At 42.4% G+C, this 8,386-nt stretch overlaps 1 long non-coding RNA gene across 2 annotated transcripts; it reads right to left on the minus strand.

Moving 5' to 3' along the window:
• Nucleotides 1–5,266: 5,266 nt before the first annotated feature.
• Nucleotides 5,267–8,181, minus strand: LOC120712676. 2 transcript variants are annotated; one of them, XR_005690979.1, is made up of 3 exons: nt 7,947–8,181; nt 6,224–7,856; nt 5,267–5,766 (listed from the first exon to the last, which is right to left on the minus strand). It is a non-coding gene; the product is annotated as an uncharacterized LOC120712676 (long non-coding RNA). The 2 variants fall into 2 exon arrangements; XR_005690978.1 differs by having other exon boundaries at nt 5,267–5,625; nt 5,711–7,856.
• Between the last annotated feature and the right edge of the window lie 205 nt (nt 8,182–8,386).

Consider the following 8,386-nt stretch of genomic DNA (forward strand, 5'->3'; position numbering starts at 1 on the left):
TCCATTTCGATGCCTGCCTTCAGGTTCCGGCGATTCTGCGATGATCTTGCTCGGGTCGCTTTCGATAGCGCTTGTCTGATCCCAGCATAGGAAGTTGACAACGGCTGTTCTCTGTGGCTGTACGGCACGGAGTACAGTGTACAGACGCAACGGAACTCGAATCCTCTGATTTTACGGAGGCAAAAAACACCATTAAAATCGAAGCAAAAAAGAATTAATTTGGGAGCCATGATGAACATCATCCCCCATGAGGCGCAGTTGCCACGGTACTGTACCGATACTAGTACTGTTTCGACGCTGCACTTTTTCACAAGTGCTTGAGAGCAATTTCAACACATCTCCTACTTTTGGCCCCCCTATTACACCCATATGAGGGTCTTTTTTTCATCCTGTTTCTTTCTTCTATTTCACAATAAACTCCAACAAACCTCTCAAACTTACTTTTATATCTCTAACTTCCTCATTCTTTATTCATATCAAGTAACTACCATGAGAATTATTTTGACTTATCATTTCATTTTCCAATTTTCAGTTTATTTCTCTTCTCTACCCCTCTCTCTCTCTGTTCAAGCAGAGCAGCGGACGAGCAGCACAGCCACAGCAGGCAGCCACCCTCGACCTCCCACCCTGCGACGCGGAGCACAGGCGACCGGTAGGCAGCAGCAGGCTCTTCCCTTCCCGACCTCCCTCGAGTAGCACAGGAAGCAGCAGCCAGGAGCCCTGCTTGCTCCCCTCCCCTTCCACGCGCAGCACAGCAGGCGGCCACCCTCGACCTCCCTCCCTTCGACGCGGAGCACAGGCGGCCGGTGCAGAGTCCGCGCGGCGGCCAGAATCGCCCGCTCCCACACCTCCCCTATCTCCATGCATCCGGAGAACCCTGCCGGCCGGCCGACCGCGCAGGTCCGGCCGTTTCTTGTTCCCCCGCATGCTGCAGGGGCTCGACGCGCGCGGATCTGCTGGCGGGAATGGCGTCCAAGCCAGCGCGGGAAGGGGCGACGGTTGCTCCTCCACCGGATGAGAGTCCGGACCGGGGCTCCCAGATGCAGATGTAGGAGGTTGAAGCTGACGGATGAGAGCTCTCCTATCCAGGGTTAACCAAACCGGTGCTAACTGATCCGGTTTGACCGGCGGTCCGGCCCGGTTACGGTTTGAGCCGGTATCAAACCGGTCCCAATTCAAAATTCAAATTTGAATTAAAAAAAATAAAAATTCCCAAACCGGTCATACCGACCGGTAAATCGGTCAAACCGGCCGGTACACCGGTTGAACCGGTCTACCGGCCCCAATTCAAAATTCAAATTTAAATTAAAAAAATGAAAAACTCCCAAACCGGTCATACCGGCTGGTAAACCGGTCAAACCGGCCGGTTTACCGGTCAAAACTATCCTATCCTTAGGAACCTGATGAGAGACGGGTTGGAGGAAATTTTTTTGTCTCTCTCCTAAATCTAGAATAGGAGGTGGGAAGGGAGCTGGGTTGGAGTTACTCTGAGGGCCTCATTCAGGATAGGGCTTGCCGAGTGTTTGACAAGTGGCAGAAAGAAGGCGCATGATGACGGCAGTTGGATCTGTGAGTTACTCACTTTGTTTCATTTTGTTTCAAATTGTAGGCTCCAAATTTGATCACTTATTTTATTTAACAAATTTGTACAAACTTAATCAAATTTAAGTTGTTTTTGAAAACTTGTATTGATAAATCAAGCCACAACGAAAAGGAGTGAGATTTGCACAAATTTGTTTTCAAACTTAAGATAAAAAAAGTCAAACGACCTATAATTTGGATCAAAAAAGTCAAACGACCTACAATTTGTAACGGAAGAAATAATTATGTGGAAGTTTGATTTCTAGCCACATTTTGTTGCTTTAGCATCTGATGATAGCTTAATAGAGGGTTCTTGTATATTGCTTGGTTCCTGCTCTCGGAGCAGGATATCATAAGCTATAATGAATGGCCGTTTATCTACTACTCATATTTCATTAAGGAAGAAATATACCACCCCTCTACCTAGGTTTAAACGAAGCGACTTTTGCACATCTCGTTACAGTTTCAATGACCAACCAAGAGAATTTAAATCCTAAACCTCCAAACTCTCGTTCCGTTCAAGCAAATGCACCTGCGTTAGTGGGGCTTCTTGTTTCTGTGCTTCGCACATGGCCAGCCAAATTTTGGCTACTTCAAGCAAATGTCCATATTTTTCTCACTAACAAAATCTTGACATCTTGCAACCACAGAACAAAGCAAGCCAGGTTTCTTATGGTGGAATTTATCCACCTAGGTTCAGACTCGACTCACTGTTGGTGTTCGCATTTTTCTAAATTAATTCTAGGGATAAATGTGCTATTCTTTTATTGATACTTGGTAAATTCAAGATCTGCTGATACTTGGTAAATTAATTCTAGGGAGTAGGGATAAATGTGCTATTTTTCATTAATTCTAGGCAACATACTTATCAACAATGAGACATGTATAACTATTAGGGTGTGCATGCTCATTGATCCTGAAAGTAGGGTGTGCATGCACAACTTTCCTAAACACTTTCCTAAACTAGGAAACGTGTGCATGTATATGAGTGTCTGTATGTAATGTGTTTCAAAAAAAAATCCCATATTTTGGATTAGGTCGTGGTTCTGTTTTGTTTTGTTTTTAGTTCAGTTCCGACGGCAGCTGATCTATGATCCGTTTCTGTAACTGCCATCATTGCAGCTAAACCTACTCAGAACTCTGAAAGTCTGGACCGATGTAACTCAAGCACCATTTCGCCTCCCAGTTGTGGCACTGTCTTACTTTTGGCCACTGACCAATCATCGGTTTTCAGCAACCTCGTAACTTTGGCCGGGGCTTTCTAGGTCAAGAACTAAACATGCCCCCAGTCACGACTGATCAGCCCCGTCAAATCGCGTTCTCAGTTCTTTCGTGCAAAGTAATCTCCCTCCTCTGGAGTCTTATCGATTCTGCCTGTCTGCCATGCCCAGGCGGCCAGGCACTTCTCCAATTCCCCTGTGCGTGCTCCCATCCAAATGGAAGCAGGTCGCTGCCGTCGATGAGCCGGCCGGTCGGCCGGGGGTTGGTGGCGCAGCCACCTGCTCCCCTTCGCTGCCTCGGTGCCTTCACTTGGACGCGCCCTCGCGGTCAAGCAAGCCACGGCGACGCCTGTTCAGCTGGCAACCATATGTAGTATTTTTTTCGCACACCAAATCAGCATCAGCTACTAGCCACAGCCAGCAAAACAGAGTGAGTAATTGACAGCCGCCCAAAAAACAACCCTCACCGTGCAGACGAAACTAGCTCTGAAGTCTCAACTTTCTAGCCCGCACAGCACGGTATGCGGCCTGACGTTGTTGTGCAAGCGTGCAAGCCATTGGACGCCGAAGGTTCAACGGTCTGCCTCTGCATGCTTCGCTGCCAGGCATTCGGATTCAACACACACACGTACAGCATATTTTGATTGACTATTCTATCAACCTGTACCGCACGGGTTATTAATTAGAATTAATATAAAACAAGGCTTATAACTAATAATTATAATTCTCTATCTCACGTCCTCTTTCGTCTATTAAATATTCTAACATATTCAAAAAAATACATATTTATTATTATTTAGTTTCAATAGATTTCATTTTGCATCACAACTTCATGTGTGTTTGATATATATTTAATGAACCATTTATTTGTGAATTGGTATTCTTATCTCTTCTATCATTAAATGAATATATGGTGACATATATTGTGAGTATCTTTATATGAACAATAACACGTGTAATATATTAATAATGATAGAAATAGTAATTTGTAATTTTATATTGGCACACTTTAATTTTTTTTACAATTATATAATTTAGATTAAGATTTAGGGGGTCACTTTAACATTTGATAGTGATATAATTGGATAATTTATATGTAAATTTAGGGGGTCATTTGCATTTTTTTATAATGACACAGGTGGGTAATTTATACGAAGATTAGTTGGTTACTTTAGATTTTCATAATAACATAAGTGGGTGATTTAGATACATCTTTAGTGGATTATTTTAATTTATTTTCATAATGGCAGAGGTGGATAATTTATTAAGAAAGATAATAGATTCAATGAATATTATAATTAGAGTTGTTGGACTGATGGCTAGATGTTTCTAATTTTTATGAGAATTTCTATTTCTCTATTTTTTAGAGTGTCCACTTAGAATCCTAGGTAGCTACATATGAGGCTTCAAAAAAAACCTCCAATTAGTATAATATGTCTTAGCTGCGTCGCCAAGGCCGGCTTTTGACTGCTTGCGGCGAGCATCTGAAATTCTGAATTTGACGCGCTGAGCATGTGTCCTTCTCGTAGTAGCTGTGCGTTCTGGTCTATGCGGATATGTCGGGCCGCGGCATGGCGTCACATTGACTTTGGACGAAGATATTGTGATGTTTCAGCCGGTGATGATCACGTCCGTGTCTTGTTTATTTTCCTGTGATTTTCTCAGTCCTTGAAGGCTTGAACAGCATAGCCATTGGCATAATTGGCAGTACTCCCCCTTCATTTTCAGATAGTTGTGCAGCGCATCAGGTAGCTTCCTTGTTAGAAATCTAGAAATTTGTGCACACGTTCTCATTTTGACCTCCGACTCTACCTTTGTACTTCCTCCTGCTACAAAAGAATAAAATTATGGGATCTGTGCGAAATAATTTTATTATGAAAATATATTTTATAACTAGTCTAATGGTATTTATTTTATATCATGAGTGCTATTACTTTTTTATATAACTTTAGTCAAAGTTCAAACTGTTTGACTTATCAAAAAGCAAAAATTGCATTCTTTTGTGGACATAGCTAGGGAGTAGATTTTTTTTTCAACTTTGCACATTTCCCTTAGTTTTGGCGAAATAATGTACCATTGCCCCAGATTTTGCCTGCTTTGATGGCAAAAAGTGGCAAACTGGGTACAACGATATGTTGACTTGGTTGAAATAGGGGTAATTGTGCAAAAGTGAAAAAAGGACGAAAATATGCAGTTGGAGAACAAATTTGCGATATAATTCCGACTGGACCAAAAAAAATCTAGATTGCCATTGGATTAACTAGGTGTATGCCCGTGCGTTGCTACGGACCAAATATTTGTTTTCATTTATCCAATAAATTTTTGTAACATGTAGTTATTACTAAAACAGAAGTAAAGGTCATTGTCAAAAAAAAAAAGAACATCTACACACAATGTGGATACTTAACAGATTTTTTTCCCACGTGAGATCCAAAGATCCAAGTAACCAGCGGTGCAACTGCAACTTCATCGTCTTCAATATTTGTTTTCATTTATCCAATAAATTTTTGTAACATGTAGTTATTACTAAAACAGAAGTAAAGGTCATTGTCAAAAAAAAAAGAACATCTACACACAATGTGGATACTTAACAGATTTTTTTCCCACGTGAGATCCAAAGATCCAAGTAACCAGCGGTGCAACTGCAACTTCATCGTCTTCCTCTTATCCAAGTGTTAGCCTGCCACCACCAAGTAACCAGACACAGCTCTACGCTGGCATGCCCCTAGAGGCTAGTGGCAATATTTTTGGTTGGCGACTTCCCGCTGTCGACGTCTGCAGGAGCACCACCTCCATCACGGGCGAAGCTACGTTAAAAAATAACCTGGTGCACACTCTAATGTTTAGAAGAAAGCTAGAACATTTTAGATAATAAAATTGAGTCATCTCCAAGTAAAATTTTGTTTTACCATGGTGCACGTGCACCATGGAAAGTGAACGCCCCTGACCTCCATCATACCACCCACTGGTCATCCATCCAACCAGCCAATGAAGGCAACAGGTTAGGATGAGAGTAGTATAAAATCACAGGTTAGGATGAGAGTAGTATAAAATCACAGGTTAGGATGAGAGTAGTATAAAATCACAGGTTAGGATAAGGTTCATCATGGGATTATTATATAAACCTTTAGTAAAATTTATCCATGAACAAGTGCAATAGCCTGACAGATATCAACACTTGGATGACTGCAAATAAATTTTATACTTAGTTTAGTTCTCACACCAGCACCTAGAGTTTTATTTGTCTAGAAAAGAATTGGCATTCACATTTTTTGGTGTTCTTACATATACAATCAAATAATATTTTTAATGAAATTGCGATCTCGCCCCTAGCTACTGATCATGCCAATTTAACTTCAGACTGATGTGGTGTTATGTATATTTCAACCATACATCTTAGCTTCTTTTGCTCGGAAACTTACAGCGCTTTTCTTCAGAAACTTGCAACAAATATCATCTCTTTATATTGTAGAAGGTACTGGATTCTAGAAGCATGTATATATCAAGCATCTTTTATTCACATTATCCGATCCAACTTCATGCAGAGAATTCTAATGCCCAAAAAAAAAATCAACACATGAGAAATTCAGTGAGTTAATAGTTAGACATGTGCGAAACCTGAAATCAGGCTAACTTCTAGGTTTGTCCACTTCTCCCATGCTTTAGATGAGAATGAGACACAGAGAACCCAATACAATGAGTCTGATATAGCACAAGATTCAAAAATACAGCAATGTGGTGTTGTAGATCCATCTATTTTGGAAAACCAGAGCAGCATAACATATCTGCAATGAGCACAAAGATATAATGGAGTTTCCATCATATGGCATAGTCCACGTTTCTGCATTCAAAACTATAGATCAATCAACGAAAACTGTATATAAATCAATCAACGAAAATTGTATATCCAGGTGCAAAAAGACAAATTTATCCCACAAATTCTGTGCACCCAAGCCTCTATCGTCAAGAGCAACTAATTTCATGAACTAATAAAGATCATTGATTCGGTAATGATTAATCTGTTCGACCACACATATCACCATCTTAATATCAAAAGCGAACCAACAATCATACAAACACAGATCACAACTCATGCATTTCCTATCAAATTAAGGTACATCAACAAAAAAATCATAGGCTCATAGCTGCACAGCTTGTTTACTACAATTGTATCACATAACAGAATAGTTCAAAAATATCTTACATAAAAGATAAAAAATAATCTCATCCTAACATTCCATCGAGAAACAAATCGATTCTTCCAATTACCTCACTCTGCTTCTGATGAAGTCGTGCTCCAGCTGCGACACCTTCCCATCCTGCAAATTAATCGACAAATGAAGAAGGGAATTACTCAGGGGAGCTGCAAATAACCATGAGAGTGCACAGTTAAATTAATTTGTCTAAATTGGATCCATCCAGACTGATGCTGGCATGCTCAGGTGAAAGTGTTGAAGTCAAGACATGAAAAATTTGTCCAAAAGAACCAGGGAATGACTACAGTAGTAACTCCTCCAATATTTGCTTGTGATGTGCCTTGTCAAACCATCCCATGAGCTGCAAATGCCACACACAAGTCATATGAAGCTAAGATTTGTACTAAATACCAGTTATGAGCACGAATAATGGAAACATGGCACAAATAGACAACCATTCATTCAAAAGAATCGGAAGTCTAGATGTTAACTCTCCAGGTAAATAGATTAGGAGAATGAATGTAGATTATAGATAAATACATTAAGCCCAAAAAATAGCACATGTACACTACTCTAGTTTGATAAGGGGTAAGCGATAAAATTCGAAATGGATGTGATGGCCATTAGGCACGAGTGAATGCATCAGTGATGGCCATTTAATTAGATTAGCACATCCCTCAGGGGTGGAGGTGGAGCCGTTCCGTTTCGTACAATTGCAGGTGCAGTGGTGGATGTCAGCATTGGGTGTCGACGCGGACGCCGTAGCCCGTAGGGGATGAAGAGGATGACAGCAACATCACAACTGGGCGTTGGATGACAACGTTGCTGGGGATGCAGAGGCCCAGCTGCGGACGGCGACCTGACAACGGACGACGGTTTCATGGGCATTGCCGCATTGGATGGTCACAACAGGTTGGGATCTACGTGTAGGGTGTGGAGCCTAGATTACCGGGATGCGGATCGGCGGCTGGACCAGCGCGGATCCGCCGGGACGGAGCGGCGGTGCGGCGAGGATGGCGGCCGGACCTGCGCGGATCCACCGGGACGGAGCGGCGGCGCGGTGAGGACGGCGCGGGCGGCGGCCGTGACGGAACGGCGGCTGGGCGAGGAGGGCGCCGAGGAGCGCCGGGGATGCGGATCCGCCGGGGACAGAGCGGCGGCGCTGCGAAGCCCTGTTGAGAGACCGCACGGAGGGCCTGTTTGTCAGGGTTCCAGCTCCTCCAAAAATGGCTCCGACTCCGGCTCTTCTGGTGGAGCGGCTTCTCTAGTGGAGTTGGAGCCGTTTTAGAAAACGTTTGGCAAAACAGCTTCATCTGTTGCATTGAGATTGTAAAATGTCTATATTGCCCTTTCTTTTTTTTCTTTTCTTTTTTCTCACCATTTTCTTTA

This window comes from Panicum virgatum, chromosome 6K (assembly GCF_016808335.1).
Source record: "Panicum virgatum strain AP13 chromosome 6K, P.virgatum_v5, whole genome shotgun sequence".
Classification (NCBI taxonomy): domain Eukaryota; kingdom Viridiplantae; phylum Streptophyta; class Magnoliopsida; order Poales; family Poaceae; genus Panicum; species Panicum virgatum.